A 27,385-nucleotide genomic window follows, 5' to 3' on the forward strand; every position below is an offset into this window, starting at 1 on the left:
GGAAACCTGGAGTAGTGGGGAAGGGTCCTTGACCTGGAGAGAGTCAGAACACTTAACTTCTCATCCTACCTCTGATCCTTTCGCTGGGCAAGTAACTAAGCTCTGTAGCCTCAGAATCTTCACCTGTAAGTGTGGGGCTCTGTGCTCCCCTCCATTCCCTCCATTTACATTTTGTGATAACACTTCAGCATAGATGAACAAAGAAAAGGAAGACAGCAGAGTAATAAAGCATTTGAAAAATAACAGCTATGTACTCTACTTTAAACTATGCAGCATCTTTGACCATTGCTTCTCATGGTACAAGAGTGGAAAACGAATATCAGATATAATGTTAAAAAGCTTTTTTTTTTAAATAGAGGATGATCGAGAATTTCTATAACCAAAGTACCAGCACCCTGTGGCAAGCTTAAGTGATGAGCCACCCTGCCAAAAGGGCTATGGTCCATCACTCAGCCCCTAGCCAAGGTTTTCCAGATTGGTAAGACCTCTCAGAATTTTCATTATACTTTCAAAGATTTTGAAATTCTTGTGTCACCTCCTCGTCAGACTAAGACTTCAGAGGAGAGCTTTAGACATAATTTAACATTCAATATTTGCTGTCCTGCTTTATTCTCCAAAAGTTTCCTTTTGGATATCTATCATATCCGTCACATTCCCTAGTAGTTCTTGCCCATAAAAGGCAATCCAAAATTACCTTTTGGCTAAATGATTCATACAACTATCAAAATAAACATCTTGTTTTTTATAGAACACCAAGAGATGAAGTCCAACATTAAGAAGCCACATGCTAAAGACTGCTTATATAGAAAAAATAAATTGTAAACACTCATTCACAAGCAGAGCCAACCTCAAGACAGAGTTGTAAATTTTATTTTTGGTAACTCCTGACAATATTAATGTTTCCCTCCTTTTGGTACTCTTTCCCTAGACACCCACATCCTCTATCTAGGTCCACAAACTTTGGTCCTTCACCAGAAGTTTACTGGAAAACATTTAATAATTGACTTTATTAGGGGGAAAATATTCATATGGCATTTTTTTTAGTTTGATATGCAATATTAACATTTTCTCTATCACTTTCATAATTCTGGACAATCAACAAAATAATAAATCAAACCCTGATTTATAATATTTACTTAGACTCATACTGGAAATTTAATAGGTCCTAAAGTTGGTAGGAAGTGGCTTTAATACACATCTGCCCTGTACCCTCACAAGCCCCCAGCAGTAGTGTCTGGTCCCAACATTCTGCCTCTCTCTCATTTCATCATGTCAAAATGTCCTACTCTCTGTCTCATTGACAACTTAATCTTTCTAGGTCTTAACTTCCTCATCCATGACATGAGATGGTTCAATTCTATAGCAACAATTCCCTAAAGTTTATTAAACAAGTACTGTGTGCTGGGCACTCAGAGAGGTACCAAGTTTAGCTAAGATATAGTTGCTGACTTCACAAGGTTTACAGTATTGTGCAAGAAATAAAATGATCTCTTAAACTGCCTTAAACCCTCAGATTCTATTAGACTATGAGTCTAAAATCTTAAGATCTACTAATCTGTGAACTAGCGAATAGCAGCGACAATCATAATAAACTTAATAATTCACCTACTGAATTTACTAAAGGTAATACAGATGTGTTTGAACTATAGCTTCCTGGATTGTTCATTCTTTGTCATCTGTGGTTTTAATGGTGGGAATTTCCAAGGGTGGGGAGGGGTAAAACTCCATAGGATAAGCTGATGAAGACATCTCTTGTAGTAATCCAGTCCTTCCCATAGCATTTAAATCACACTCCATAAGCCGTTTTTAGCACTTCTTTTGGATGTACTTTGGAACAGCCTCATTTATAAAAATGATTGCAATTGAATTCTGGGGTTCCATCCATGTTATCACTCTCTTCAAGCAATTTTTTTCTTCAACAAATCATGGGTGTGAGAATAACCTCAAGGTTTCAGGAGGCATACACAGGCCAGTACTAATCTACTGGATGTTTCCAAACTTGAATTGCAGGCCCAGATGGACATACTAACCTATCACTTATTTTTTCCATCTCTTCTATTCATATGTTGGCCTGCACTGATTTTTTTTTCCTCAGCCATTCGCATCCAAAGACTGTTTTCATCATATTTATGAAGTGTTATCTAGCAAGTCCCTTGAAGACAAGGACTGTTTTTGTTTTTATTATTTCCTCTAAGTTTCTGAATGTCCTCCTTAGATGCTTCAAACCCTGTTTTGCTCCGAAGATGCTAAGAAACCAACATACTAAGAATGGATGGGATTGGGGTAGCATAGACCATGGACTGTAACTGCAGGAAGTGGGAATTCCAAAGGTAGGTTTTCAGATCCTTTGCTGTGTGACAGGCCTTCTGTTTCTTCATATGAAAATGGAAGATAGGTTATTAATCAGTTTCCCAGGGAGGTGAGGATGGAATGGAATTTATCACATATTTCCTACAGTGTTAACTTACCCAGGTAATGCTGTTTTGCCTAATGGAACAAATAAACAATGCTGGGCAGTTTTGCATGTAGTCGTGTGGACTAATTCCCATTTAAAGAAAAAAAAAACCTAATACTTGAATAAAAATATTATTTTTTTCTTTGATTTAACAAGAAGTGAAAAATATTTCGGCACCCAAACTCAAATACTAGACAAAGTGAAAAAAAATGGAGTTCCCAATTTTCAAAGTCAGAAAAAAAGAACAAGACCAGAGGTATTTTTCCTACAAAGTTACTGAAAACAAAAAAATGCTAACCTGACCTGTGAAATGAAAAAGTCTCTATCTATGGGGACTTTGGCATTCCTTCCACAAACATCAGTGTTTTGCTTTTGTAACCCTACAGTTTCCTATTTGGGGACTGATTTTAAAAAATCCCTATTTCTAAATGTTAATATATAACCAGCATGTATCTGGGAGCATATGCATTATTCCCAACTCCTGATTTGGTCAGGACCTGAGTTCTCCTTAGCAATCAGCACAGTGCCTTGCCTGCTCATAGTTTGTTGTTCTTGTCATTTTCAGTTGTATCTGACTCTTCCTTACCTAACCATTTGGTGTTTTCTTGACAAAGATATTTGAGTGGTTTGTCATTTCTTTCTTCAGCTCCTTTTGTAGATGAGGAAACTGAGGCAAATAGAGTTAAGAGACCTGCCCAGGGTCACACAGCTAGGAAGTGTCCAAGGCTAGATTTGAACTCAAGAAGATAAGTCTTCCTGACTCCAGACATGTCACTTTCTCCACTGCCCCACCTAGCTGTCCTCTTGCCCATGGTAATATAGGCTAATAAATATTTCTTGAATGAATCAATATGGCTATGAGTAATTATTTTCCTTCCGTTTCACAACTCCATTCCTTTGACACAGACACAGACACACAGAGTCAGACACACACACACACACACACACACACACACACACACACACACCCTTCATAACATTTAGTGTCTAAGATGCTTGTTCTCTCTCTCTCTCTCTCTCTCTCTCTCTCTCTCTCTCTCTCTCTCTCTCTCTCTCTCTCTCATCATTGGGTTCCTACCAACTATTTTACAAAACTGAATTTGATTTAAAGGAAGGGAAGTCAATTCATGTAGTAGAACGCAGGATGCATCATATTGTGGGGAAAAAGCCATGATCATAGGACTGTAAGACCTGAATCAAAATCTTTGCCAATAACTAGTTGTGTGTGTGCGTGTGTGTGTGTTTGTGTGTGTGTGACCTTGAGGAAGTCCCATCAGCCTCTGGGCTTCTCTTTCTTTATCTGTAAGTTGAGTATGGTTGTACCAGTACATCTAATTCCAGCTATGCCATTTCCTGACTCTGACCCAAGGACACTGTGGTTGCCAGTTTACATCTGGGACCCTAATCCCCTTTCCCATAGTCTTATGACATTAAGGGATAAGACCTTGGATATTTTTGCCTGCCAAGGCAACAACTTAGAAATCATTGTTTTCCCTTGTCTTCATAGATTAAATTGGAAGCAAAAAATGTTCAAGTCCCCTTATTGTGATGCTGCCTTATGACCTTGGAAGGGGGCACGAAAGGGTCACAAGGAGAGAATTTTTTTTACTTTCGTAAAGATGAGACTTTCTGTTCTGATGTATCTCATCCTGAATGATCACCTGCTTCAATCCTTTTCATGTAGGAAGATTCCTTTCAAATGGCAAAAAATTTTGTAGGTTTCCATGTATGTTACAAGTTGTAATACTAATATTTGTTCATTCAGTCATTATTTAAGGGTAAAAACTACTATGAATTCATGTTTTAAGTGAAATGTTTTACTAATCACACTAGCATCTATATATGCTTGAAAAACTAATACACATATGGTACATGATAAATATTACCTACTCTTCCTACAGGTGAATAGACAATACTGATTTAAGGAGCTAACTGTTGCAATGGATAGAGCATGTGGCCTGAAAACAGGAAGAGCTGAGTTCAAATCCTACCCCAGACACAGACCAACTCTATAACTTGAGACAACTCACTTCTTAGTTTCCTCATCTGTTAAATGAGGATAAAAATAGTACTTATCTCCCAGGGTTGTTGTGAAGATAAAATGAAATAATATTTGTAAAGTGCTTTGCCAGCCTTAAAGTGTTAAATAAACGCTAACTCTTAGTATTATGGTCATGATAGAAGGTGTGTTTGTTCTTTATCATAATGAGTGATACTGAATATTTGATGGAAACAAAATGGTAGTGGGAGGCAGCTAGGTGCCACAGGGCACAGGGGGCAGGCCTGGAGTCAGGGAAACATATCTTCCTGAGCTCAAATTTGTGCTCAGATACTTACAGGCTGTGTGACCCTGGGCAAGTCACTGAACCCTGTTTGACTCAGTTTCTTCATCTATTCAATAAGCTGGAAAAGGGAATGGTGAGTCACTCCAGTATCTTTGACAAGAAAACCATGAATGGGATCATGAAGAGTGGAATAAAACTGAAAAATGACTGAATAGCATCAACATATTTCCCATTGTACCCCTCCCCCTACCAAAGAATTTTAGTAAGAGGAGAGAAAACAGTTCACCAAAGCTAACTAACACATCAAAAAAATATATATATATGTTTGACATTAGAATCAATCTTCTATGGCCCTAGGCCCCCACCACTAGGGCATATATTTTTAATGTCATAAAATTCCACTGTCTGTGGCATGTGGCTGTTTATTCTGAGATAAGCAGAGCCATAGGCTTATACCCTCCAGGGGAAAGTAAGACAAAAGAGATCTAATTTTCAAATGCAGAGAGGTGTAATTTTCAAACCTTTCTAAGGCTCATAAATGTTTCTGCCCAGCTCTGGTGGTAAAAGAGGGTGTGGCAGGGTCCTAACTGACTTAGCAATCACAAGAGCCTCTGCCTACATTTGTGAAACAGAGATGTACGCACACAAGAAAATCAGGGTAGATAGTGCTCCAGCATCAGGAACACAGGTTCAAGTCTTGTCTCTGACACAGACTGGTTGTGTCACAGTTCAGTGCCTGCCCACTCTAGGCAACTTTCTTTCTTGCCTTGGTAGAGGGGGTTCTTCTTCCAAGGTTTCCAATAAGGTGTTGATCTGAATTTTTATGCTTGTTTTTGTTTTTAACACATACATGAGAAGAGTGCAATAAAATGAAATAAAAAGAGCCAAGAAAACCAAATTCTAATGCTGATCTTGGAATTCATCAGCTACATGACTCTGGGCAAGTGGGAGTCACAGACTTAGAAGGATTTATTTTTTTTTGTTTTCATAGAATAATAATTTCTAAAACTGGAAGGGATCTTAGAGGCTATTTAACCCAGCTACTTCATTTCAAAGATGAGGAAACTGAGGACCATAGAGGTTGGGTAACTTGACAGAAGTCACACAAAGGAAGAGACTTAAAAGGGAACAAATATTGATTATGTACCTACTATGTGCCAGACACTGTGATAAGTGCTTTCAAATGTTATCACATTTGATCTTCACAACAACCCTGTGAGGTAGGTACTATTATCATTCCCATTTTACAGTTGAGGAAACTAAGGCAGATAGAGGTTAAGTGACTTGCCCAGGGTCATATGGGTAGTAAGTGAAAGAACCATGATTCAAAAACAGGTCCTGTGACTCTAAGTTCAGTACCCCTACTCTCCCACACTCCCTCCCCCCCACATCTAATCCAACACCATGACCAAAGAATGAATTCTTTTCCAGGTTATGTTAAGGGTTAAGAGTAAAGAGAGACCACCATTTAAAGAACTTCTCTCTTTAACCCCAGCCAGGGACTTTCTAACCACGCAACTGAATTTGGCCACTAGACTCAAACCAAACATACCATATCTCATGAATAGGAAGTGGCCAAGTTCCATCTCCTCCCCACTGAGTGCTTGAGTCAAAATATAAGGGAACAGGGGGAATTTTCAAAAGATAAACGTCTGGAGCTGAGAAATGAATGGCCCTGGACAAAACAAATAGGTTACCCATAAGTCAGCGCCTTGGCAAGCAATGTTCAGGATTCATTTTCTTCCTATTTTGTGGAGTGTCTCGCCACCTATCAGATAAGACTGTTTCAAGGATGTTATCTTTGCTTCCCAATGCAATAGCTTCTTATCTCCTTCCTGAGCCTCCACACTCTGTTATACTGCTGTGCTAGGGCAGACGACTGCTTTGGCATTCCTAGTATTCTTCCCAAAGCAATGCCTCCTGTGGCCTGCTACTCATCTGAGTGCCACATTTTGTGCCAGTAAGAACTGGATTTCCATCATGCACAGATGCATATGGCTTTTTTAAAAAAGGTGTTATCATAATATCATCCAATAGAGCTATTTTTAAAGGGTTTTATACCCAAATTGTAAAGCATGCCATTTATGTAACAGTGCAGAGAGACAGACCTGTTCCTTCAGCAAGACCCAGACTATGTAAACAGAATGTAAGATTGCAGGCAGCAAGTGAACTTCCTGTTCTGCCTGGAGTATCTCTCCGGGATAGCCAGGTTCATACTTTGACTAAAGAAAAACTTTCAATTTGATACAAGAATTCAAGGACATAGCACAAACAAAAAGAAGGCCAATAGTAACAGACATAATTAACATCTCATTTGACAAAACAGCTGGGGGTGGGAAATAAGGGAATTATCTTGACCCTGACTTTGCTGCCATATTACTGTGTGAATGGGGATGTTCTTTACTTGTGACTCAGTTTTTACATGTGCCCCAAGAGAATGGGGGGGGGGGTAGGTTTCACTAGTCTTCATGGCAAATCATGAGAAAAGTCCCATCAAAAATAATGGGGCATCTTTGAGAATGGCATTGGTGGCAGAGGTTTTTGTACTGAGATATCAACCCGTGTAAGATGTGTTCTTTAGTTATGTATAAGTGGATGCTGACTGTTCTCATTTGGGTAGGGTATATAGCAATGATACTAAACTTGCAGGGATGGGGAACCTGTGACCTTGAGGCCACATGTGGCCCTGTAGGTCCTCAAGTGCAGCCCTTTGATTGAATCCAAACTTCACAGAATAAATAAGGTTAATAAAAGGATTCGTTCAAAAAAATGGAACTTAGTCAAAAGGCCACAACCAAGGACCTAATACAGCATCTCAAAGAATTAAACAAGAACTCTTTTATCCCAGTGGTAGAACCAAAGACATGGCAAAAAATTCTGAACCATATCCCATTCTATCTGGGAGGAATTCCTGGGACACTAAGAACAAAATTGATATCATGAGTCATCAAGTTAGGCCATGTGGTTGGCCAAAGGAGAATAGTATAGATTTATGAACTTTAAAACTGTCCCATAAGTCCCTGGGGTAGATACCTTGCTAATACTTAAATTATCTTTTACCTTCCGTGTAATTCAAAAGTCTGCTATCTCCTTGTAAATAAAGGTCTTTGCTCAAAGTTCAAGATGACTTAGATCTGAAATGAGTGATGAAAGCTCTTGAGGCTTAGTGCATCCCAGCAGTGATGAAGACTGAGGAGGTATCTAGACAGCAAGAGTGGGACTATAAGTCCAGAACAGAGAACCAGTATGGTATAGTGGAACAGACACTGAATTTGAAATCAAAAGACCAGGGTTCAAATCCTTTCTATGACTCTTTGTGACCTTGACAAGGTCATTTAAATTTATTGGTCCTTGGCTACATCATCTGTAAAATGAGGTTAGACTAGACAATTTTTAATATTCTTTCCAGATCTAGATATATGATCCTGTATCTTTTCTGGCAAATGGTAAGTGCTTAATAAAAGCTGATCAACTTGACTTATGAGGCAGCAGAAGACATAGACTTTCTGGGATGTAGTTGCTTTCAGTGACGCCTTTCACTGGCCTTTTGGCAAAAGCAGCACTAGAGCCTCTAGCTGGTTTTGGAGCCTCACAAACATTCCATGTGCTGAAGAAAATGTCTGATTTACAGTAATGACTCATATTTATGTGGTACATTTAGTTTTACTAAACATTTTCCTCACAAAGCCTTATGAGATAAGAAATATAAGTGTTATTGTCCCCAGTTTTCAGGTGAATAGAAAGTAAGAGAATTTATGTGTAGGGAATATGTTTGCTTCAGATTACACGGGGAAACTTTTTTTTAAATCAAATTTGGTTTACTCACTATCCATTTCAAATAATGGAACATGACCGAGACAAGCTCTAATAGTCTACCACCTAGAGCTTCAGAAAGAATGTGCTAAATGTCCAGTTCATCATGCCTCTCCTCTGCAGCCATGCAGGTGGCCAGATGAGACAGTTATTATTAACTCATTTAACAAAGGAAAAGAGCAGATGACATGCAGAGAAATTAAATCATTAGTCTAAGGATCTGTGAGTCACAGCATCATGACCCAGAATTTCTGCTACCAGAGGAAGAAATTCAGTGATGATTCCAAGTAAAGTAAGACATGGAGGCAGGGTAATTCTACAGATAAAATGCAGGTCTTAAAGTCAGAAAAATGTATGTCTAAATCCTACCTATGGCACTTACAGTTTTATGATCCTGACTGGGCAAGTTTTTTACCTTCTGTAGCCTCAGTTTCCTCTTCTGTAAAATGGAAGGATAACACTAGGAACAACTATCTCACAGGCCTGTTATCATACTCAATGAAATTTATAATGGATAGGGGTGGGTGACTTAAAAACAACAAACTGTAAAGATTTTAGACTTTCTAGAAAAACTATAGCAGAGAGGGAGGGAGGAAGAAGGAGAGAGTGACAGAGTGAAGAGACAGAGAAAGAGAAGGAGGAGGAAGAAGAACAGAAGGAGGAAGAGGAGGGGGGCAGGGGAGGAAGAAGAGAGGAAGGAGGAAAAGGAAAGAAAGAAGGAAGGAAGGAAGAAAGGAAGGAAGGAAGGAAGGAAGGAAGGAAGGAAGGAAGGAAAGAGGGAGGGAGGGAAGGAAAGAAGGAAGGAAAAATGACAGAAGTAACCAAAGAATATGGTCATACATACTAGATGACAGAGCTTCCATCTTTATGCAATATCTAGAAAGAATATAAGGAAGTGAATTGGTCTCTGCAAACCAGCTTCTAGTTCCCTGCTTCTTCCTGTCCCCATTTCTTCTACAATTTGTTGTCTGTGTAGACCTGTGGCCTTGGTATGGTAATTTGGTCCAGAAGTCAACCATAGCCTCAGCTCAAAAGAAAAATTTCGAAGGAACAGGGGAAAGAGCTTCTTTCATAGATCCCTGATATAACAAGATCCCTGGTGAGTAGGAGAAAGTTAGATTCATTCAGTTATCCAAATTTCCAGGCAGCCATTCTGCTGAATCCTTCAGTTTCATTCATCTCATGAATCTTCAATAAACAAAGCCACAACCCCCATTGCCTATATTTCCCTCCAGAATGAAAAATGGGGTGCACTTTCTTAGAAATTAGTCCCTGGGGCCCATGGATTTCTCTGTCATATCATTCTTAAACACAAGGAAAACAGTCAGAAAACCAAAGAGGGAATACGTTTATCAAACAATGCTTCATATTTGCTTTTGTTCATCTATATTACATCCAAACCATCCTCCTTACTATTCCCTGTACACAACCTCCCATCTTCTATCTCAGTGCCTTTGCATGGGTCATCCCTCAGACCTGGCATGTGATTCTTCCTTACCTCCATCTGGTAGAATCTCTAGCCAACTTCAGGGCTCAGCTCCTATCACCACCTAATATAAGACCATTCCTGAGCTGTTAGTGCTCTCCTGATTCCAATTACTTATTATTTCCTTTGTATATATTTCATATTTTGAAAGCCAGCATGGCTTTGAATAGAGATCCATCCTCAAGAAAAAGAAAAAGAAAATCTTTTTTAAAAACATTTTTTAACTAGTTCAAGTTTTGCTTCAATGCATCCAGGCTCTTTGAGCTTAAGCTATTAAGTGTCCCAGAAAACTCTGTATAAATTGCAGAAGACATACTGACATGAATTGGTAAAAATAGTGTCCTTATCAGGGATTTCCCTCTATCAATAAAATCACAAGTATCTGTATTTTCTATTGACTTTTCTGTGTACATGGTTCCCTGTCCCCCCTCCTCCCCATAGTAAGCTGCTTGAAGAACTATGTGTCCTTATGTCTTTACATATCTAGTGCCTCACACATAGTAGGTACTTAGGAAATGCCTGCTGAATGAATGAATGTGTCCATCTTAATTAATTTCTTTAACAAAATTGCTTCAGAATAACTCAAAACAAAGCAAGGACAAAACCAAATGACACTTTTCATAAACTTACTATGGAAGATCAAACTTTCCAGAGAATTCCTTTACCTCACACACAAAATATACTTTCCCAAGCACTCAGTCTTGAAAACTAGGAGTCACCTTTAACTCCTCCATATCCAATCAGTTGATAAGTCCTATCCTTTCTACTTCTACAATATTTCTTGCGTCCATCTTTCTCTCTCTATGGTCACTCCTTACACTTACCTCTTTAATGATCTGCTGAACTATCCCTTTGCCTGCCTCCAATTTCTTCCTTTTCCAATTTACTGTCTTCATCATTTCTATTCTATTAATTCGCATTCTAGTATGATTCATCATTAATATTTCAATGTGGTTTTCCCTGAGCAACAGTCACTGTTCACAGACCTTCAGGCACTCTTCTCTGGTCTCCAAAGTTGACTCCAACCTACATTTCCCGCTTGATTTCCCATCACACTTTCATTTGTCATAAAAGTCAGGTTGACATCTTGCTTTTTTTTTCAAAACCCCACATCTCCCAAATCCAAAACTTTCTCTCTATTCACACAGTGACTACTTTAGTTCAGGATCTTGTCACCTCTCACGTGGATTACTTCAAAGTCTTCCTAACTGATTTCCTTGCTTCAAGTCAATCCTTCTCTAGTATATCTTCAATCTGACTGCCAAAGTGTTTTTTTATTAAGCATGTTATCTAACAATGCCACTTCTCTCCTTGATAAATGCCAATGCTTTACTATTGCCACAAATGTAAAATATAAATGTTGTTGTTTTAAAACTCAAATGCAGCCCTTTGACTGAATCCAAATAACCATAAAAAGGATTTGTTCTGTGAAGCTTGGATTCAGTCAAAGGGCCACACTTGAGGACCTAGAAGGTCACATGTGGCCTTCAAGGCAGCAGTTTCCCCACCCCTGGCTATTCCAGAGAAGGCATTTGATAAATGCCTATTAATTGATTCATTTACCCTATGGTGTAACGCAAACTGGACCCAAACACAGACCATATGATTTCTACATTTATTTTTTGTTCAACTTGCTCCCTCTGTCATGAATACTGTATCCCCAAAGGGATGCCCATTTCCTATTTAAGTTTCAAGGCCCATTTCAAATGGATTTTCCTTCATAAAACTTTTTTCTGGTTTCCCAGCCCTCTCCGTACAACACCCCAACATTTGACAAAAATATTCTGTCTCTCTGTTCTCCCTCAGAGCGCCCTCTTATGCAGAGATTCTTAATGCAAGTAATGCAGATCATTCCCAAGAGCTCCTGGATAGATTTCAGAGGGCCTGTCAACTTCAATGGAAAAAAATATGTTTATTTTTATTAATCTCTAACTAATATTTAGCATTCCCTTTAATAATTAAAAATATTATTTTGAGAAGAGGTTCATAGGCTTCATCAAACTGTCAAAGGTGTCCATGACCAAAAAAAAAAAAAAAAGAGGAAGGGAAAAAAGCATTGATTAAACATCTATTATGTTTCAGGAATTATTCGAAGCACTTTACAAATATTATTTTATTTGATCCTCACCAAAAAAAAACACCAGGGGATGGAGAGGCAATACTATAATAATATAAACATGAAATAATTATACATATAATATTCTAAGCGATATGTCACCATTTCACAGTTGAGGATACTGAGGCAGACAGAGTTTAAGTGACCTGCCCAGAGTCACACAAATTTGAGGTTAGATTTGAACTCAGGCCATCTTGACACCAAGCCTAGGTCCAGGTCTCTAACCACTGTGCAATTTACAGCAACACCCCGTTCCCCACACTTCATAAAAGATAAAGAAAGCCTGTCTGATGGAACTTTGATTTTTAATTTTGTGTCCTAATGATTTGTATCATAAAATCATCAGGTCATAGAATTTGAACCTTAAGACCATAGGGACTATAGAATTTGGTTAGAGGCATTAAGTGTCATCTAGTTCAACCTCTTTATATTTTTAGATAAGGAAACTGAGGCACAGAAAATGATGTGACTCCCCCAAGATCATGTGGCTGAGCCAGAATTCATGCTTAGCTCTCCTAACTCCAAACTCAGCCATCTTTCTGTCATACCATGGGCCACTATCTCTCACACTACATTATAAATTCCTTCAGATAAAAGAATGTCTTTTTTTCTTGTCTCTCCTCGAAGAGATATCAAACAAATGGACAGGGATGGTAATCTGAACACACTTCTTGAGTATTAGTTATATGTCTATCTCAGCTTTGATGGTTCCCAATCCATTGCATGCAAATAAGTTTATTTCACTTTTTATGCCCAGTACATGGAAACATATCTTTTCCCTTTAAGCAAACTTTAAGCAACTTCCTTAGTGGCCAGGATTGCTTCATAAGGGGTGGCAGGTGGTAGGCATGATACAATTTCTTTTTATAAAAATGACTAATCAGCCCTGGACAATTATGATTGGACAAAATTGCTGTTTCCTTGTAAGTCATCTCACATTCTAATAATGATTTCCTAGGCGCCCCAGGTACTAATGGAGAGACTTGCTCTTTGGTTATTCCCCAAAATCTTTCAATATGCAAAATGTGTACTGTCTCCAAATCATCCTTCTGGTGCTTCTCTTACCATCAGCAATTGGCGGAGGAAGTCTCTTAGAGAGGAGAGAGCTACTGAGGAAAAGAAGAAAAAAAATGCACCTTGGCCGAAGAAAACAACTGTCCTCTTCTGTTTAGAGAAGAGTCACGACTCAGGGTATCCAAGATCAGGTACAAGAGAAGGTCAGTATGTCCGTGGTTCTCACTGTTCCTCACACAACACTCCATCTTTTATCTCTGTATCTGCACATGCTGCCTCAGACCTGGAAGGTTCTCCCTCCTTACTTAATACCCCTAGTTCTCTTCAGAGCTCAGCTCAAGCAACACTTTCTACCTCTTTTTTTTTCAAAGTGCTTTTGTTTTATAATATATGTTATCTCAATTCATCTTCATAGCAATCATGGGAGGCAGGTATTTTTATCATCCCCATTTTACAAATGAGGAAACTGAAGTTAGGTGAATGGCCAGGGTGACAGGAGTAGTAAGCAAGGGGTGGAAGAGGTGTGATTGTGATATTATTGGCATCTTTGACAGTCTGGAGAAGCCTATGAACCCCTTCTCAGAATCATGTTTTTACATTCATGAAATAAAATGAATAGTTCTAAGGGTAAGTGAAAATAAAAATGTGGTTTTTTTCCTCCCCATTCAAGACTACAGACTTCACTGAAACCGCTTCAAGGTTTCACTTGCAAAGTGGGCTGGTGGATAGAATTCAGGTTAAGAACCTGTGTATATGAAACCATTCCTAAAATTTTTTCACCCTTAGCTGCCTGCACCCTTTCTTCAAAATGACCATGTATAGATTTTGTATGTTCTTTGCACATACTTTTTATGTACATTTTTCTGTGATGGAATATAAACTCCTTGAGGTCTCAGAGCTCCATACAGCTCTAAGACTGTAAATTACAGAGAAGTTACTGACCTGCACTAGCAGGTGGAGCTGCCTCACTAGAAAGTGCTTAACTCTCTGTCTCTGTCTCTGTCTCTCTCTGCCTATTGCTATGTATACATATCCAGGGCAAACCAAGTCTTAATGCATTAATGCATTTTAAAGCTTTAAGAGCTTAAGACTGAACTAAGACTTTTGGAATGTATGGGCATATACACATGTATATATTTATTCTTACCCATATACGTGTATGTGTCTGTGCATATAATCCAGGCATTTATTAAATATCTGCTCTGTGCCAGCTACAATGATGAGCTACAAAGCTACAGAGAAAAATACAATCAATGAAACAACCCCCTTTCCAAATGTTTATATATCTAGTCTATGTCTGAATCATAAATGGAAGTAGAAATTAGATTTTTAGATGAATTTTTCCCAATGGCCTGAGCTCTCCTAAGTATTTCCTGTCCTGTTTTGTTGAATATGACTGATGTATGAGCATCTGTCTTTCAGGGAGTGAAAGACTGGTCACAAGGGAATCAATGATTCATTTTCTATTGGTAATTGATCTAAGGCCAAAAAAAAAGGGAGTCAGAGAATGGGCAACAATTTGACCCTCCCTCTGAAAAGCCCAGAGACAGCCAGGTCTCCCCCATCCCCATGAGCCAAATTCCCTTTTCTTAACTACTGGGTCAAGCCTAGAATTGCTTGTGTTTGCGCAACACTCCATGAGTCACCAGCCCAACTAAAGTCTCAGCTCTGAGGTAACTTTTCCATCTGAATTCTATAGAGGGTCAGGTAAAGGCCAGCCGGCTGTCAAAAGCATTGCTTGCCTTGACAGACTGTGCCCTTAAAATGCTCTGGGACCGACTGTCTGGAAGCATTAAGGTCATCCTGGTATATTAGATAGCAATACCCCAGAAGCCAAAGCCAACATATTTTAGCAATAAAGAACAAATCTTCCCATTTGTTTCAAAGAATGAAATTTCTGTAGCAGAAGTAGATGGGAAACAATGTAACTACACTGAAATGATGATTATTAGATTCCTAAAATGGCCAGTGTAACCTGTCATTGACTCGACTGGACGGGAAGGAAGTCTGGGAATCAGTTCCAAGCTGACTCATTTAGCTTAAACAAATTGTTTAAGTCCCTTGTTGGCTCAGTTCTTTTCTCTATAAAATAGGAATCCCTCCCCAATGATTACACCATTATGGAATCATGGTACCAAGGACACCTCCCAAGGTCATGTAGTTCAAAACCAAGCAGTTCTACTACTGCAGTTTTGTTATTCAAGATAGGGATTTTTTCTTGCTTTTGAGATAATTCTAGGGGGAAAGAATTAATTTACTCTCTCTGGGTTGCCTCTCATTTACATTTGTACATCTGTGTTATATAATTACTTGAATGTTACTTCTTTCTTTAGAATGTTAGCTTCTTGAGGTCAATGACTGGTTTTTGCCTTTCCTTTGTTTCCTTAGCACTTAACGCCATGTCTAGCATATTTTTGTTTTTCAGTTGTATCCAACTCTTCATGATTCCATTTGGGGTTTTCTTGGCAAAGACACTATAGGGATATGTCATGTCCTTTTCTGGCTCAGGCAGACAGGATTAAGTGACTTCCTCAGGGTCACACAGCTAATAAGTATCCAAGGCCGAATTTGAACTCAGGAAAATGAGTCTTCCTAACTCCAGGCCCTGCACCACCTATCTTCTGTACCTGGCATATAGTAGGCATTTCATAAATGTTTATTGACTTAATTCAGTAGATACATTACATTTAAAAATCTACTAAGAGCAAAAGCAATAAAGATTGCCTATCAAATTAAAGGTCAAGCTTCATAATCTTGGAAATGTGTTAGAGTGGACAAAGCATCACTGAAGCCAGGCCACTTTTTTTGACCCTCACTTGGCCTTCACATCAACTTCTCCATAAATTAGGTGCTATGTGCCGCCAACGCCAGCCAACTTGAAAGACCAGAGCTATTCCTCAGCATTATCCTTGAACTAATATGTGCCTCATTGTCTACCAGGTTATTTGCACAAAAGTGGTTGATCAGTGGAGCAAAATGCCACCCTGAAGGCTTCCCTTCAAGTAAGCATCTTCCATGCACAGGTCAGAATCATACAAAGTATCTTGAAATACAATAGTCACAGTGACTGATTTCCTTATTTTATGGCATCTCAGAAAGGAGATGCCCTGCCCTTCCCCTCATCTGCAGGAACAGCAGCCAGGCTAACAGTTCCAAGTTTGCCTAACCATTGAATGAGTTCCTCCTTCCTTCTTTTATTTAGTCAAGTATAAAGTGGTTTTCCTAACCAACTCTTTTTTAACTTAACCTTGAAGCAAAATTTATGAATTTATTTTCTCCAAATGCTGCCTAACATAGACAAATCTAATCTATTATGCTTTGTATGTAAAGAACTTTTCCAAGATTAAAGGATTAAAAATAGTCAAAAAGAAACTATTTCATTTGCTATCCCACCTCAATTTCTAAAATGAACAAATGAATGGTTTAAAAAAGTTATTTTGAAAGAAAAATTGTGCTAAAATAATAATTTCCAAAATATTGGTTATTTTCCCATCATTAACAAGTCTTCCATTTGGGCCCAGGAGAAAGGGTAAAACTTAGAGAAGCAGAAAGATGAGAGAAGATAGTTCTAGAAAGAAGAAATAGAGGAGGAAGGAACCCCTTCGCTGTTCATAAACAGCAGAGTCAAGCCATTAGACTGGGTCCAGGGAGGGGTTATGTGAAAAAGCAGGGGTACCTAAGCAACAGTGTGCTGTGTTTAACAACTAATTCTTTAAAAAAAAAAAAAGGAAAGAAAGACACATTGCAAACTTTTAAATTAATTCGCACTATTAACATTCTCTATCACTTGAAGTTTAGACTACCAACAACAGTACATCAAGCCTTGATTTATAACATTTTCTAATTTCTGAAATTTAAATAAATGCTCACAATGAAAATTGAACATTCTGGCTCTCATGAGCTTATTCCAGCACACCTCTGCCCCTAAGGAGAGTAAGATAGATTAGGACTAGATTGAAGTGACTTGAATGCCAAGATAGATAAGGAGTTAGGGACGTTATTCTACAGGCAAGAAGACATGGATGATTTTTTTGAGCGGGAGAGGATAGGTACATAACATTTTTGTATAAGAGAAAAACAGAATAAATTTATAACAAAATATTAGACTATATGGTACATGATAAGTGATAAAAGGATGACAATGACCATTGTAGCCAAAATTCATCAGGGAAAACTTCACAAGGATGAGAAACTGCTATTTTTATTTGAAAGTATAACTACTGTTATGTTAAATTAAATCTACTGGGAGGCACATTAGAAGTTTCAGGACAAAGGACACCACATGGAGCAAGGCGCTTAATAGTCACAATTCCATGAAATATTTGTTGATCATGAAATTTCTGGTCCTTGCCACCCTCTGTCAAAAATTACTCAGTCAAATCAGCTGCATAGTCATTTAGATGACTCAATTAGTCATTTAGATGACTCAGTTCTACTCTATAAAACATTTATTAAGTATCTATTATGTGTTGGGTTGTAAAAGCAAGCATCTTGAACTTCAGAGAAAATACAGAAAAATCAAAATCAACAGACAGGGCTTCCAGGTACCTGACTATAAGTAATACGTACATCACAGATCAATAGACAGATCCAGCTGTCTGACCATACATACATAGTTACCAGAGAGACGCAGCAACAACTGGGTTTTCAAAGCTGGGGGGCTCCTTAGCAGCTGCCCACAGTCTCCTCTGGTCAAACTAACATTTCCAGTGAGTATATCCCAAAGTAAAACCTCTCCTCAGAGTATTTAAACACTTTTCAGAGCCAGAGGGTATCACAACTCTTGAGAATCAGTGCTTCATTAACAAAACGTGTGGACCTTCTTACAAATCTCCCCTAATTAAACTCCCCTTAATGGGCAGGCCCATTAATGGGTGGGAAAGATCTTTAACCACATTAGCTAATGCTAATGCCACAGGTACCTGGTAGGTATTGGGGATGAAAAGGGGAAGAAAATCCTAATCATCAAGGAGCTTAAAATTGATTTAAAGGTTGCAATATCAACATGGATGCAAAGCAATATAGAGTAATTTTAAGCAGAGAGTACTAAGAATCTGAAATATCAGAATAGGTCTTCTGTAAGAGTTGGCACTTGATCTTTCCTTGATAGAGGTATAGAAGACAGCCTACATGATCAATCAATCAATAAACATTTGTTAAGCACCTACTATGTACCCAGCACTGTGCCAAATACCAAGAATACAAAAAGAGGCAAAAGACAGTCCTTGTCCTGAGGGAGTTTACTATCTAATACAAAGGAATAGTGGCAAAGGATGGAATGTCATATACAAATAACAACTAAAAGATCAGTTTTTATTAAAAAAGAGAGAGTAGAGAAAGGGGAAGGAACAGCATGTAAGAAAGGAGAGGTGGATGGGAGTCAGATTTTGGTGGACTTTGAATGCTAGTGACTGGCTTCTGCATCTTATCCTCTCAATTCCAAGGCATTTATTAGATGTTTACCATATAACAGGCAATATGGTAGGTGCCAGGTACACAAAGAGTATAAATTCTATCCTAGAAACAACTGAAGTTGACTGGAATTATGGAGCTAAGCACTCTGTGATCATTTAATATCATGGATCATTTAATATCATTTAATATCATGGAGTTTCCCTGAGGAAACTCTCCCTAATGCAGTATATTTGGGGAGGGGGTACAAGGTCTATGCACATAAATGGGAGGCAGTGTCACTTGGTAGAAATGTCCAAAACACTGGACTTTGAGTTCAATACTTGGCTCATCCACTGACTAACTATGTAACCTTGTCAAGTTGTGTAAACTCCAGGAGATTCAATTTCTCCTTCTATAAAATGATGATAATTATACCTGGAATGCTTATTTCATGAGTTTATTATAAAAAGGGGCTTAGAAATGACTGTGGACATGTTATTATTGTTTGAACACAAGCATACACTGTTGATAATCCCTTGATGCTAAAAGAGAGAAAGAGACAGAGACAGAACTACAGAAGATGATAGGGAATCCAGAAAGGAGGAATTCCATTGGAATTTCTCTCTCCCAATGTTAAAGAAAGGCTATTTCACAGTTTAAAGAAAATGTTTGGTCCCCCACTTCATCCTCCATTTTGTCTGTCTTCATGCTAGACTCAGTGATGAACTGTGCATCTGTCACCCAAGGACCAGCCTAGCCAAGGTCAGAGAGCACCACTATCAGAAGGCTAAATACCATGTAATGATATTTTTGGTCAAAGCTCCTCATTAGACAATGTTCTAAGACAGAGATTCTTTACTGGGGGTGAAGAAATATATGAGGATAGATTTCAGGGAGTCCAAGAACTTGCTTGAGGAAAAAAATTATATCTTTGCATTTACTTATCTCTAACTGAAATTCAACATTTCCTTTCATTGTAAATTTTTTTAAAAATAGCATTAGAATGGCACATTAGGTTTCAGCAGACTGCCAAAGGAATCCACGACATTAAAAAGGTTAAGAATCCCCATTCTAAGGTAGGGGTAGGGTTGGAGGTTAAACAAGGAAAGTGATGGGTTGTGATTTTCACAGGAGGAGAGATCAAACACATGGTTGAATTTACAAGCCCTTGAACTTTTGAAATGTTTCTCTAATTTTTTTTAACATCCTACAGGTTTCCAGAGACCAATTGAGTATTGTTATAGGGCTACTGTCTTCCATTTGTACATATCCTTGTAGCCCTCCAATGTTTGCAGCTGAAGTCTCTTTAATCCAATCCATGGGTCAGCCCTGTCCAAGCCTCTAGGACCAATCCTGACCCTAGGCTAAAGAACTATGAAAAGCCCAAGGTCAGTAGTTCACCTACCCTGGAAATAGCCGGTCTTGTTAGTGATCCTAATCTGATTTGGTAATTCATCTCATAGAGTCATAAAACCTTGGAACTAGAAGGGATGTCAGAAGCCACCCACCTAGCTCAGATCTGTACCTGAAAAGGAATACCCAACAGCCCCTATCCAGGCCTTGCCATGAAAACCTCAAGGGATGGTGAATTCACTTCCTCCTAAGGTAACCCAATCCATCCCTGGAGAGCTTGAGTCATGAAAAAAGGTTTCCCTTTATTTGAGTCTGACTGACTTTTTACTACTTCTATCCATTGTTCTTAGCTCTACCCTTTGGGTCTAACAAGATTAAGTCTAATTCATTTTCCACAGGAAATACAAAAGAAAGCTATCATGTCTCTAGGAAGTGGATTCCTACCTTTTGCCTCTTTGATCACAGTGGCTCAAATTCCGAGACTCCTCAGGTACTAGATTTCCTGTTCTCCTGACTTATGTCTCTCTAACCTCCATGACCTGCTATTGATGGATCTCAGACCCTCACTTTAGTCCAGGTTCAATTTATCCTCTAGATTTCTCCACTTACCCCTTCACTCATTCTCTTTCCAACTCCCTTTATGTATTATCTTCTGCCATTAGAACATCAGCTTTATAAGAGCTAGAATTGGGTTGTTTCTCCAGCGCTTAGTATAATGCCTCACACATGTTGTGGTTCAATCCTGTCCAACTCTTCGTGACCCCATTCGAGGTTTTCTTGGCAAAGACACTGGAGTAGTTTTCCATTTTCTTCTCCAGCTCATTTTTTTTTTTTAACAAAGGAGGCAAACAGGGTTAAGTAACTTGCTCAGGATCACACTGCTAGTAAGTGTCTGAGGCTGGATTTGAACTCATGAAAATGTCTTCCTGTTTCCAAGCCTAGTATTCTATCCACTGCACTATCCAACTGTCCTCACATGTAGTAAATGCTTAGTAAGTGCCTGTTCTAATTACTTAACTATCCATGTAGGTATTTGTCATCCTTCTATCCATTTATTATCTATCTATCTCAAACCTAACCTAGATCTTTGGCTATTACTAAACACATCATACCTGTCTTTCCCTCTTAGATTCATACCCCTTCACAACCTTCCTTCAAATAAAAAAAATCCTTGGCCTTGCTCAAGAAAATCCTAAACTAGAACTCATTCTCCTCTTCTGACCCACACCTGGCCTTCACCCTACTCTGTGAGTCTGACTGAACTCCTGCTTATGCACTTAACCAGTATTACCACGGCAGCTGCACTCACCCCATCCCTTAGCTTCATTCTCTAGCACCTATTCTTTTTCCATTTCTTAAAATAAGGGACAGGCATCATGTTATAGTCATAAGAGTACTGAATTAGAAGTCAGTCACTGCATTCACACCTAACCTATACAACTGCTTAATTATATGACAATATATTAAATATTTTAACTCTTTAACTATTTCTCAGATTCCCTCTCTTTATTTAATGGGAATTCTGGCCAATGAGGCCCCAATCCTTCAATGATGTAAGATAGTGACATGGAAACTTAGTGATCCTAACTCCAGAGACAAGCGATATGGGATACTCACGATCACCACACTAGAGCAGGTATAAACTCAGAATTTTCTGTTTCTTGCTGGCTTTTGGTGGAGTAAGAGAAAACTGAAAGCATTTTGTTTGGTTGCTGAAATGGAACTCGGTGCATACACAAAAGGTTCAGGGAAGTAAACTCATTCTCTCTTTTCCAAAGTCAAATGAGAGAAGAATTGCTCATATCATGGGACTCCAGAGGGGAGCAGAGGTAATGACAGTGCCCTTTCTCTACTGCCTTATGTCCACAGGTGGCTTCCATGTCACTGGCACCTCTGTTTCTTTTGCATCTTTGTGTTTCTTTCTTCCTGTTCTAAGATATTCATCTACCTTTATATTTATGCCCCTGTACAGAGACAGAACAAACCAGGATATGACCTTGTGAATTTTGAAAGGTCAGAAAAGTCATCAAAAGTCCACTTAGCAACCAGAGCTGGTAGAAGCAGTAGCAGAGTGTCCTGAAGAGCCAGCCCTAAGGAGTAATCATATTGATCCAGCTAAGTAGTGAATCAACCTGACACTCAATACATTATGTCCTACAAGCAAGAAAGCAGACTCATCCATCTGTTATGTCATGTCCAGAAGTGAACTTGGTGGGGAAATGTTTTATAAGTAAACATTTTCAAAAGTTTTATTTTTTTTACTTATTTTTAATTTTTTTTAATTTTGATTTCCAAATTCTCTTCTTCCCTTCAGCCCTTCTCCCACCCACTGAGAAGGTAAAAAATATTATATAGATTATACATGTGAAATCATGAAAAACATATTTCCACATTAGCGATGTTGTAAAAAAAAAAAAAAGCAAGAAAAATAAAATAAAAAATTATTCCAACTTGCATTCAGGGTTCATCAGTTCTTTTTCTAAAGGTAGATAGGTCTTTCATCATGGGTCCTCTGGAATTGTTTTGAATTATTGTATTGATCAGAGTTTTCATAGTTAATCATTGTTACAATATTGCTACACAATATCTACAATGCTATACACATTATAAACAATGATCTCCTGATCCTGCTCATTTCATTTTGCATCAGTTCATATAGATCTTCCCAGATTTTTCTGAAACAACCCTGTTCATTTCCAATTTTTTGCCACCACAAAAAAAAAGCTGTTAGAAATATTTTTGTATATATTTCCTCCTCTGTTTTCTTTGAACTCTTTAGGATATAGCTTTAGTAGTGTTAATACTGTATCAGAGGGTATCCACAGTTTTATATTCCTTTGGACAAAGTTCCAAAACCAGAAAGATGGAACCGATACCCAAATCCACCAATCAGTGTTCCTGCTTTTCTACATCCCCTCCAACATTTGCCCTTTTCCTTTTCTGTCATGTTAGCCAATCTGATAGGTGTGAAGTAGTACCAAAAAGTTGTTTTAATTTTAATTTCTCTAATCAATGTGGTTTAGATTACTTTTTCATATGACTATAGATAGCCTTAACCTCTTCTTTGGAAAACTGCCTGTTCATATTCTTTGGTCATTTATGGATTGGGGAATGGTTCTTATTCTTTATAAACTTTACTCAGTTCCCTATATATTTGAAAAATAAGACCTTTATCCCAGAGAAACTTGCTTTGAAAAAAATTTCCCCAGTTTTCTACTTTCCTCCTAATCTTGGTGGTATTGGTTCCATTTATATAAAACCTTTTTAATTTAATGTAATCAAAACTGTCTAGCTTATATCTTGTGATGTTCTCTATCTCTTATTTGATAATAAATGTTCCCCTTATTCATGAATCTGACAAGGAAACTATTCCTTACTCCTTAATTTACTTATGGTATCACCCTTTATGTCCAAATCATGTACCCATTTTTGACCTTATCTTAGTATATAGTATGAGATATTGGTCTATGCGTAGTTCCTACCAAATTGCTTTCCAATTTTCCCAGCAATGCTTGTCAGATAGTGAGTTCTTTGACAAAAATCTTGGATCTTTTGGTTTATCAAACATCAGATTATTTAGTAAACACTTTGAGTCTACTCTCCCTAAGGATGGAATGGACGTGGGTCCTTTCTATAGAAGCCCAAAGAGGTTAAGTTAACTTGCCCAAAGTCAGAATTCAAATTCCAAAACTCTGATTCCAAATCTTATATTCTTTATACTATTGTGTTCTACTTACATCATTATTATATTAATATATACTACTTATATTCTTTCTGTCTTCAGTGATGTGATCTGAGTGGCAATGTTATGTTCTATTGATTCAATGTTAGAATCACATAGCTGATCCTCATTCACCCATTAGCTGGGAAGTAGGCTCATAGGTAACATCTTGACGTTGACTCTAATCAGAGTGGTCAATTGTTCCCCATTCCATAATATTTTTTCCATAAGCAAATTGTTTACCATGAAATTCTTGTTTTGATGAGCCGTTATGTTACAGAAATGACCCTGAAAACCAAAAGATTATGCCAAATGAAGGGCAAACTCTGACTGGTCAATTTAGAAAGCCCTTAAGTTTAAGGCTTTCTTGAAGACCAACTCAGTCAAGTATGAAACTACAGGGTCCTTACCTCATGAAGTTTTTGGCCACAGCCACTCATTAAACAAACTATTAAGGCATGGAGCGGTGGAAGTTTGTACCAATGGAGGAAGTACTCACATGATTCAATTAAACCCAGCCAACATTTATTAAGCACCTATTAAACGCAAAGCATGCTATGAGTAAAACCAAAGATTCTCTGGAGAACTGCCTTAAAAAACCTTTATTACTTTGGCTGTTTCCCTAGAAAGAAAATATTCCTGGAATAGTTGTAGGATTTTGCTTTTTCAGCAATACAGTATAAGTTTGTACTTACCCTATGTGGATTTACTCAATCTGTTTTTCATGAAGCCATCTTAAAGTTTAACTTATTGGAGGAGGTACAGGCACCACCTTAATTAAATCCGAATTATGCCATCATTCTTAATATCAGTGAAACAGGCTAAATTTGGCCTTCTAATGGAGTAGGAGAAAATTTCATGTTTATACATGATTATGCTAACAGCACCATTAATCGAGTTGAAAGAGAGAAGGCTCTGTTTCCATGTGACTGTAGCCTTAACTTTATGTCACTCTAGGGCACCCTAAGTGAACACCATTGGTCTTACAAAAATGGAATACTGTATCCCTACCCTTTCTAGAATTTTTTAAAGACAGAACTATAAAGAAGCTTTTTTGTTTGAGCAACATTTTCCCTCTTTTTTAATAATAGTTTTATTGGAGCCTTTTATTCATTTTCCAAATGCCACCTCTATACCATCACTGAGCCCTACTTAAACAAATCTGATGTACAAAACAATCTTCTCTGACAGTGACATTCTGCCACTGTAGCCTCACATGACTGAGAGGAGGCAGATTTATTTTATGATCTGTCCTTCAAGAACTAGATTGGTCAATGCAATTAAGCTGAGCTCAGCTTCTTTTTAGCATTAGTGATTTTCATTCACATTGCTGTAGTCCATGTCTATATTGTATGTGTGTGTTCACTATATTGTGCGTATGTGTAATATATTGTATATAGAGCTCCCGTGGCTCTGTTTTCTCTTGCTTTGTATCAGTTCGTACAAGTTCATTGATGCTTCTCTGAATTTCTAACATTTGTGGTTTCTCATGGCACGTAGTCATATGTTACAATATGCTTATCTATTCCCTCATTTATTGGGCATTTATAACATATCCAGTTTTTTGCAACCACCAAAAATACTCAAACAGCATTTTAAGCTTAGAAAACTTTTTTTTTTTAATGTCAGTCACGCAAGAATGGCCTTTATGCCTTTAATCCTATCTAGGTCAATCAGTATCTGCTTCTATTTTTTTCTCATCTTTTTGGCTGAGATGCTAAGGTTCTTAAAATCAGTGTATGCTGCATAATCATACTTAAATTCTATATCTTTTTATTTGTTAATTATTTCATTCTTGTTGGGTATAGATAGCTCAATTACATTTGTAATGTTCCTGAAAGCAGATACTGTGGGTGTGTATTCTCTCACTTTCCTCTTCTTATATTCCCTATATATACTCTATATACTCTAGCATAGTGATGACCATGTATACTTCAGCACTTCTATGTATACTTTCCATGTATACTTTCAGCACTTCTGTGATATCATCAATATGAGGATTCCTTGCCTGGTGCAGATTATATTCTACCCACACCTTCTTATTCCTTTATGAGCCTTGCCCACATAGAAACATCTAGGTGGTATAATGAGAACAGTGTTGAACATACGGTCAAGAAAACTGAATTCAAATCTCGCTTCAGACACCTATTAGTTTTGTGACCCTGGGCAAGTCACTTAACCTCTGCCTCAGTTTTCTCATCTGTAATATGAGAATATTAGTAGCAACTGCCTCCCAGGGTTTTTGTGAGTATCAAATAAAATTATGTTTGTAAATCTTTTAAAGCACTATGCAAATGTTAGCTATTATTTTTATCATCAGGTATCCACCTGATATGCTTGAGACTTTCTTTTGTACCTTTTTATATCGTGTGTATCCCAGTGCAATATTTATTTGTCCATCTGCAATATCTGACTCTTCCCACATAATTGGTCCACTTACTCAATTTTCCAGTTATGTTGATCTTTCATGATGCTTTTTACACCACTTCCTTTCTTCAAGTCTACAGTCTGTTTATACCCACCAGGCACCTCTTGACTCACCTCTACTTCTTGCATCAACCACAACCTTAATTCTGCGGCAAAGGGGATGTTACACAACATTTGTGATTCGTCAGTACTAGAAAAATAACGATGTTGAGAAATTGGGTTTCTATGTCAAGGTAAAGCTTGGAGGTTATTAAAGGTGCTTGGTAGTAATCTAGAAGCAATCCATTCTGTTTTCTATCTCTTATTTCATTATGTAGTATTATCCAATATATATGTATTAATGAACTAAGTCAATGGGCTGACCATTCAACTGCCTGATGCAGTCTGGGAATCAGGCACCTTTTATCCATCTTCTTGGTTTTTCTTGTGTGGAAAACTGGATTAATCTCTCTTGAATAGCTATGAGGTGACCTTGTGGTATTACCAGGCTTGATGCATCTCCACACATAAGTTCTAAATAAATTCTTGCTGACTAAGCCTGGTGGTTAGTTTTGACACACTCTTTGCCTCATTGACATGGAAATTTGGTCATTTTTTGATGAGTGTTATTAAAGACAAATAAGAACTATGACATGAAAAGAACAATTTCCATTTTAAACAAACTTTGCCATTGTGGTACAAGGCTGCAAATAGTACAATGCTTCTTTGCCAGTATCCTGTAAAATCATACAATTTTATAGTTGACAGGAACCTCAGAAATAACAAGATCAGGAGAAGGACATATTCCTTTAGAGATCACTTTATCCAACCCCCCCCCCCATTTTCAGGAATTGTTGATATTTAAAAGAATCAAATCATAATAAACTTGGAATAAATGATAAATCATAGAAATTTTTTTTCCAATTAAGAAATTTTTCTTAAGGTTATTTTCCTGTTTCTTTAAATCTAGCATCATCCCTCTTGTCCGTTTTTTAAAAATTTAGCTCCCATAATCCTTGATTCAGTGTTTACTACTGAGAGTCTGAATCAAAAAGGGAAAGTGTCTCATTCTTAAACCTGAACTTTTGCAGAATCACAGAATTACTGAGGTAAAAGGAACTTCAGCAGTCACCTAGCCCAAATGTATCGGAACAAGGTTTCTAACTGATCTAGGCCAATAAAGAGACATGAAGATGCTGCTTGAAGAATTCTAGCAAAGGAAATAATAATATACTTCCCAAGGAAACCCACTTTGCTTTTTGATACTCTATATTTAATTTTTTTTCCTATGTAACACGAAAGAATTCACATAAGGTAAGTACTCACACAGCATTCAGAAGAC

At 37.8% G+C, this 27,385-nt stretch overlaps 1 long non-coding RNA gene across 1 annotated transcript in view; it reads left to right on the forward strand.

Moving 5' to 3' along the window:
* Positions 1-22,301, forward strand: part of LOC140501715 (uncharacterized) — a 77,777-nt gene extending 55,476 nt beyond the window's left edge. Inside the window, exons 2-3 of the long non-coding RNA XR_011966332.1 lie at positions 13,227-13,372; positions 21,889-22,301. This is a non-coding gene — a long non-coding RNA (uncharacterized lncRNA). The remainder of the gene's footprint in view (positions 1-13,226; positions 13,373-21,888) is intronic.
* Positions 22,302-27,385: the final 5,084 nt, after the last annotated feature.

Source organism: Notamacropus eugenii, chromosome 4, assembly GCF_028372415.1.
Source record: "Notamacropus eugenii isolate mMacEug1 chromosome 4, mMacEug1.pri_v2, whole genome shotgun sequence".
Taxonomy (NCBI): domain Eukaryota; kingdom Metazoa; phylum Chordata; class Mammalia; order Diprotodontia; family Macropodidae; genus Notamacropus; species Notamacropus eugenii.